We start from the raw sequence: 8,346 nt of genomic DNA on the forward strand, positions 1-8,346 counted from the left end.
CCTCTTCTCCATTCATATATGAAAAATCTAGCACAATTCCTTTTTCTAATCCAACAAACGTTTTATTGGTGCATTTTGAGTAAGTTCTGCCAATTTACATTGAACTTACTTCACCGTTGTGTCGTGCTTCAATCAATTTATAGGCACAACCTGTCAATACTCTTTAAAAATTATAATATTTTCATTCAACTACCACTACCAATAGTCGCAGTCCAACAAATATCTTACCTTTATAAATCTGTGGATAGTTGTAGTTCACGAGAAATAACACGCTATTCAGCCTTAGATTGGATTAAGCACTCTAAGCGGAACTTTAACAAGAGCACCATGTCCATGAAAAACAAATTTCATTTCCGAGAGAAAATGATATGATATTTATTTCTACCAATGTTTTTCATTTCTCAATGCCTTTTACATGTTAGTCGGTTTCGCATTAAATCACATATCCAATGGGGTTTCTAGATCATACATGAATGAATTGGACACGCATAGCACAATCACTCTCATTGTTCATCATTAATGGCTACTTTCTATTGTTTGCGCCTTTCAAGGGTAAACGCAACAGCGTCTTCCGGTTTTCCGATCCCACCATGTCAAAGCATGGCTCAAGGAGGCCCAAACTGCCAACCAATTCTTGAGTGTGAAATCCTAAACTGCCGTTTCCCAATTCCACTTTGCTGGCCCAGAACTTTTCTTCGTCGGTTTGGCATAGATCATAGGCAACCACGCTGCCCTTGAGTAACGTTGGACACGATTTGGATGGATCTGAACCAGCGACGATCATGAGGAGAAAGACATCCTCGACTATATCCAATTCCCCCATACGAGACGGATCACCTGGACTCTTTAATTTGCGCTCTTTCTGGTTGAGAAGGTCTCCTATCCATAACACCCAACGACAAGGATTTTCTGGCGATCTCGACGTCCTGAGCCTCACTGCGAATCGGTTGCTCATGGCAGAGTTGAAGGTCGTAACCCGATCGCCGCAGTCTCTCCGGCAATCTACCATTGTNTCTCGACGTCCTGAGCCTCACTGCGAATCGGTTGCTCATGGCAGAGTTGAAGGTCGTAACCCGATCGCCGCAGTCTCTCCGGCAATCTACCATTGTCATGTGCCGGAAAGCTTCGATGACTTGAAAGTTGTCCAAGTTGATAAGTCGCCGTCGTTTTTTGCACATCACAGCGAAATCCGCGGTCATGAAATACGATTTTAAGTAGGAGTTGGTCTTGCCGCGACCCGTGCTTTCGGGCCCTGGTAACAAGTATTTTCGATCCCCGGTTTCGACATCGAAGGCCTCAAGAATGTACTTTCTTTTGTGGGGGTATTGTAATATGATGCTTTTCGAAGCGATGTTGAACGTCATAGGCTCATCAGGGACATAGAGGGGACTAATAGCCAATCGTTTGACCGTCACGTTCATGTTTTCTTCATGATGAATTGCAATAAAGACTGTCGACTTCCAATGAATTTGGAACTTGAAATATACCATGCCATCAACATTCTTAACATCCTTTAGAAACTGCATCATAGGTAGGTGAACCAATTGTCCTTTCAGTTCGAAAACGTTCCAATAAAGGCCTGGACCCGGAACGTTCCACTTAAAAGTGAAAACACCCAGTTTTAATTGCGCAACCATGCATTCTCCTGGTAGTTTTATCGATGCAATCCGCTGGCCCTCGTCATCAAAGATCAGGACAAAGTGCTGTCCTGTTCGGCTCACTGATACCACAAGGACAAGCCTATCCTTCATCATGAAGCATTTGTCGATTACGTGATCACTATCGGGCTCCTCCGGATCACAAGAAAAGTCGATCGTCAGTTCCTTTAATGGTTTGCCACACATCCATCTTTGTCTTTTGTAGGCGAGATCGAGCTTTGGAGCCAAGGCATGAGATTTATGGACCACGTTGTCGACAAAGGTTCGCATCTCGTGGCATACAACACGGCAGGAGTCAATGTCTCTCAGGTCAAGATATTGAAACACTTCCAAGCCCATTTCGGGAATCCTAAGAATGTCAAGAAGTGACATGTTAACAACAAACTTTTCCGCTCAATGTCGAATGGAAACTGAGCGTGAAAGTTGGAATCGAAAAAGGCAGATTGAAGTCTTAACGCAAAATGTAAACGCCAAAATACGGACGAACTGTTGGCAGATCGGTCTAAGAAATTTGATTAATTATCATTAACAACTGGTTTCAACGGTGTGCAGAAGTGTTCCAAAAGAAAAGAATTTGACTACATCCTCACTTCTCAAGGGATTTTAAAAAGTATGAAGCAGTTACAAAACTTGCCTGCCAATACCAGTGATGCAAAATTGGCGTTTCAAACTGGGTTTAACGTAACTGACCTTTCCTCATGTAGCGATCGATGTGAAAGAAGGGTCAGCTTCTCAAAAACGTGCTTGAAGCCCCAAACTTGCATCACTGACACTGGTACCAACACATAAACGAACCTGCCAGAGCTTGCCTAAACGTCCCCATAGAGTTGCATGTAGAGTTGTATGCACCTATCGTGCAAAGGATTCATGTACTTGAAAACTGGTCTTTGTATTTCAGGAGGTAAGGTCAGAGGATTGAGCCTTGTCTGACTTGCGAAGCTATCCATCAGATCGTCGGTATGCAGTGCCGAGAGACAGCATCATTGCCCGTATCTAATTGGTTCGCCGTCTGTCGGTGTCAGACCTGTCTTGTAATTGTAATTGCGATTATAATTACGCGATTACATTTTCCTGCGATTGCAATTACGATTAATTGCATTTGAACTCGGGGTATTTGTAATTGTAATGAATTACGTTTGGACCAATGTAATGGAGCTTTTTCAATTACAACTTGCAATTACATTCTCACCCACATGACATGTTTTCACCATAGACTTTTAGATCATTCTTAGACACACATCGTCGTTGAGCACACCAAAACTTTTAATTCAATCGTTTTCTGCGCAGTTTTTGACACGCTTTAGCATGGCTTTAATCACAGGTATCTCATCAAATTCCAGAGTCTTTGGTTCTCCACGATAGTGATGACAATTTTCCTTGCATATCCAAATTCAAGCGTAGCATGACAAGAGTTCATATAATGTTGCTTTACAAAACCATTATTAATATACCTCCTTGTATGAAGATGCTTGAAACACCAATGGCACAATTCGGACATTGAAAGTAAATCCTGCTAAAAATACACATTTTCATATCTATCTTGAGTGAGGGTAAGTTGCAAGAAAAAGTGTCAAGAAAAAGTTCAAACAAGGTCAGCAATACATTTGCAAGTCGCATACAGTTTTTATGGAATACGAAAGAATTGAAATGCGATTGAAAGTAGTTGAATTACAATTGAAAAATTATTGTAATGGTAAGTTTGAAAATAGAACAATTGTAATTGATTACATTTCAAACCCATATATTTGTAATTGTGATTACTTACTCGTACATTTAAAAGTTAATTGACACAGGCCTGGTGAGTGTACTCAGCGTCTACATTTTTCCTTGGGAGACATCTTTCATGCTCATAATTGCGTGCATCATTACGACAAGTCTCAACAAATTTACATTCGGCCTCGGGGTTTCAATCCATGGCATCTCCTGTGCCCAGGACACCTAGCATTGTCAGGGTTGGCTCTTAGACCACTCGGAAATATTTCATTTCTAATAAAAACGCTCCACGTCTGCGTCGAGATTTGCTAACACATCAACCCACACATATTCCTTCACCAACGGGCGTTAACTTTGCACGAAAAATTGTCAAGGAATTCGCGAACTAAACAGGTACGTTATCCTTTATGGTGAAAAATCATGAATCAATTTCCTTCTTCGTCCCTTGAACTACTTGTTTACCTAAGGCCAGAATAGCTCGGGCTCAATACTCGTTAAAATGGTGAGCATAACTTCTCTCTTCAGGTTCAGTGCGTATTTGAAGGAGGGCCTTTATTCAATTCTCCCCTTGACATTTGTTCAATACCAACTCCAAAAGTGACAAGATCATCTTCATTTCTGGCAGAGCTTATTGTTCCCACCTTATCTCTATGAAGATTAATGTCCAACGACCTGTTATTCTAGAACTTTATTAGAACGATGGTATTCGGCTTACATAAGATAAATGAAAAATATTTCATGCAAGCATTCATTTGGAAAGTTGAAACTGTTTCTTTACCTAAAGTGAAATCAAAGCAGCGAAAAAGCTATCATTTCTCAATAGGTATCAAAACCAATAATTATCTCATTATCTTAAGGCTTTTCAAAGACCATCGTAGTTTATCATTGAATATTCATTTGAAACAAAAAAATATGGTCCACGATTGTTTGACAATTTACTCTCACGAAATAAACCAATCCGTGCCTAACATGATATAAACAACGATCCCAATCACGGTCATCGAGAAACAAAACAGTCCGCAACGTATTTGATGGATGATCATGTTGCTGCGCCTTTCTTCCGCTGGTGATAATTTCGGGATGTCTTGAAGTACGAGATCCTCCTCAGAATTGTGAAGATCCTCTGGAAACGAGCCACCCATGGTCTCCACAGAACGGGGCTCACGAATGATGGGTTTGTATTGGGCTGAGCACATATTTATTGGTCTTTTTGGTTCACCAACTTCAGTTTCATTTGCTCCAGGTCATTAGAAGTTTGTTGGGCTTTCTCAACTTTTATTGGCTTTCATTATACCTAAATTGACTGTTGTGTGTAGTCTTGACAATGCGTGTGAGCCAAGCCAATTGAAACCGACCATGCCGCTCACTGATATGTGCAGGACAAAAAATTAGAGAGATTTGATTCAAAGTGCTTGAATTCATAAAATATTCAACCTCGATAAAACACCGCTCATGGGCATCTGTCAAAAAATTTTGTCAGCAATCAGTCGTAACGTATTTTTTGCCCCACTGAAGCTGTAGCCCTCATAATACCTTTTTATGTATGGGCATCCACATGAAAGTGCCTATTTGAACACATCATAGTTTCTTTTGCCTTCGGAAATGTTTGATTCATTTATTTCTTCTGTAACAAGATTAGTATTTTAATGATTCGTTATATAGCAATAATTACACAGCCAATCAATTAAGATCCAACCACAATTGAAGTCATTGACCAAGCGAGAAAAACACATGATTTTGATGGCGGATGAGATCTATTGTGCTCAACGAATGGAATTTCATGGAGGCAACTTTTTTGGCATTCACGAAGGCTAACATATCGAAAGATGTTTGATGTTCATGACAAAATCAGTAAGTAGCCAGTCAGTTTCGGGATGTTGTGGCGATGTTTCCCATGACTATACTTGATTCACAAGTAATGAAAACAACAACATTCCAAGTGCTAGGCTGGAAAGAAACAGGTATGGTTCTACACCCAAGAACTGTGCCATAACTCTTTATCACCGTCAATCCCCTATGGGGTAGAAACCTCTCAACCCCTTTTCTTTTCTTTCAATCCGGTCGATTGATTCAAGAATTTATCCACAACTTTGAAACAGTAAAACAATTTGACTGCCCTACAATTTCTGACCATACTGTGATTCACCCTTCATTTTTACCGGGTGACAGAAATGTCTCCGGATACTTTCTCAAAATCATTGTTATTGAGACCAAATATAAATTGGGCACAAGAAAATATGCTGCTTTCTAATTAGCCAATGATTATCTGGGTGAAAACACAAGAGTGGGACACAAGAGTGTCAAGAAGTGGGAAAATCTTTCCTCGTTCTTGAGTAAGGAAATGTAGCACCCCTCCTCCCCAGATGTGAACCCAATGGACTTTGCCATCTAGTTAAATCTCGAGAGAAGACTGAGGGGAACAGTTTTTAAGAGTCTTCCCGATCTCAAGGCAGCCCTATAACAACTTGGGCAAATTTACCTGAAGCAGAGGTCCATGTTTGCTGCAGAAGTGCTCGTTGAGGTTTTCGGACCGTACTCAAAAAGCAAGGAGGATATGTGGAGTAATATATTAATAAAATAATTGAATGATAATTTTTCAATAGACTCCTCCAGGGACAGCTGAGCCAACACGGACAGAATTCTTTTGACTTGATCAACAACCTCCTCATAGCAATGGCGCGCGGATTACAGATTATGATCAATGGCGGTGGTGATTTCGAGTAAAAAGTGACAGTGTTTAGAAATTTCAAAGGTCCTGTACCCCACGAGAAAGACCTGGCTGGCTTCTACCACCGGTGCACCGGTGTAGTGATATTTTCCCCGGATTTCAAGTATGAAGGCCTCCCAAGACGTACTCATTGTCCATCCCAACCGATCAACTTGGCACCAAGAACGAGACATTCAAAAATGATGAACTTTGTTCGGTTTATTTGGGCTGCTCAGCTTAAAATTAATGACCAAGGCCATCATGATGGTGTTGCTAGGGTGGTCGAGGTGATGCCTCCCACTATTCCAGTTCTCCGCCAGACTTGGGGGTCAAGTTTGGTTTTTGAAAGCCCTAGAGGTTGCTTGCCAACTTGACAATCCAGGTTACAAGATAAAACAACAAAGCTAGCTTTCATTGGCCGGAACATTCCATCATAAAGGACTTTGAATGATCAGTAACTAAAGTTCTCAAGGGATTTAGTGACCAGAGTCCAGTAATCAGTGTTCATGATCACGCCCAGCTCAAATTGCTATCCAGGCCCACCAGATCCAATCCAGGAGCTCCAGCCTCCAGTTGTACTATTCTGTGTGTTGTGTCTTTGGAGGGTGGTCAAAATTTGACAATGATTTGCAAACACGAAAGAGAACAGATCAGTGAAACGACACCAAAGTAATAGTTAAGTTATTCCTTTAAAATGCTGCCAATCACAATTAATGCCTGTAAGTCTGAAATTGGTTTTGCCTTTATATTTGCCCTAAAAACTTGCCTTTTTACTCAAAATAGAAGCATTCAACAAGAAAACTTTCTTACCTTAGAATTAAGAAGAAAAAAAAACACTTTGGTATTTAATATGATGTGCTTTCCTCCTTGTCATCATCTACTTGTTTCAAAGATTCATATTTATAATGATATGACTAGAGAGTGCATTAATGTATTGCAGTTCTTGATTACAGGGTAGGCAATCATGCTCTTAAGCTTTTAATGCATGTTCTTACAATTCAGTTTTAAAGTCAAGGCTAGTTTAGGATCTTGATCTACATGTGCAAATGATATTCTTAACTGGTCAACAATAACGAAGTTATCTCTATTGTACATGATTGTCACATAAAAAAAAGACAGCAATACGTAGTACCGCTAGGAGTAAATAATACGCCATCATCCTGAAAATGGTCCATTTTTATAACAAATAGTTAAATACCTGCTTAAAGTCATTCCAAGATTTAAGAAACGAGTACGGAGGCAGTTTTTGTAACTAATGTAGTTGTATGAAGGGGCAAATAAAAATATATGTCACCTACCCTTTGTACTTTAAATGTGTGCTGACTAACGATGGTAGGCGTATTATCCTTGATACAATTAAAGAGAAACTTAGTAAGACTATATGTGACCAGATTTTTTACTTTCAGAAGCTTTCGGTTTGGAAATATATTACCAGTATGAGCTTTAGCTTTTGCACCGGTGATCCGTCGAATTGCTTTCTTTTGTAGAGTAGTTAAACTTTTAATTGCCGAACACTGGCCAAAATAAGTAAGGTCATATTCAAGTTTACTCTCTGTTAAGGCCTTATAAAGTAAAATCCTCAATTGAGTCGGGAGTGATTTATTTGCCATGAAGAAGGTTTTTAACGTTTTTCGGATGCTCTGATCGAGGTATTTGATGTGATGTTTCCAGGTTAAGTGCTGGTCAAAATTTAATCCCAGAAGCTTAACAGTTTTATTTTTTGGACTAGAATTTACCTCTTCAATAACATGTCCGTTCAATAAAAGGTTAAAATTGAACGAAACATGTCGTGTGTCGTGGGCTAAAAGCAAGGAGTTTAATCTTGTCAATGTTCATAAAAACTAATAAATTATTCCTAAACCAATCTGATATACCCATCAACCATTGACTAGTCTCCTCTTTAAGTTCATGGAAGTCGTTATCGAAATGCTGCAAAGTCGTGTCATCCGCAAATAGCGTCACATTGAATGGTGTTGCTTGAGGAAGGTCATTTATTAGGATCAAAAAGAGAAGCGGGCCAAGAATACTCCCCTGCGGAACACCACGAGTGATGGGTGCGCAGGTTGAGACATAATTTCCGTCCTGAACTAATTGTTTACAATCGTTAAGGTAGAAATTGAACCCCTTCACCATATCCCAACGGAAAACACCCTGTTCCCATGGAGCCGGCTCATCAGGTCGGCGAGGTGGGGAAGGGTTCTGTGTGATGTTGTTCAACGCCCTGTAGTCCCCGCAGCAACGCCACCCGCCGTCAGCCTTCTTGATGGT

This window comes from Tigriopus californicus, chromosome 11 (genome assembly GCF_007210705.1).
Source record: "Tigriopus californicus strain San Diego chromosome 11, Tcal_SD_v2.1, whole genome shotgun sequence".
Classification (NCBI taxonomy): Eukaryota; Metazoa; Arthropoda; class Copepoda; order Harpacticoida; family Harpacticidae; genus Tigriopus; species Tigriopus californicus.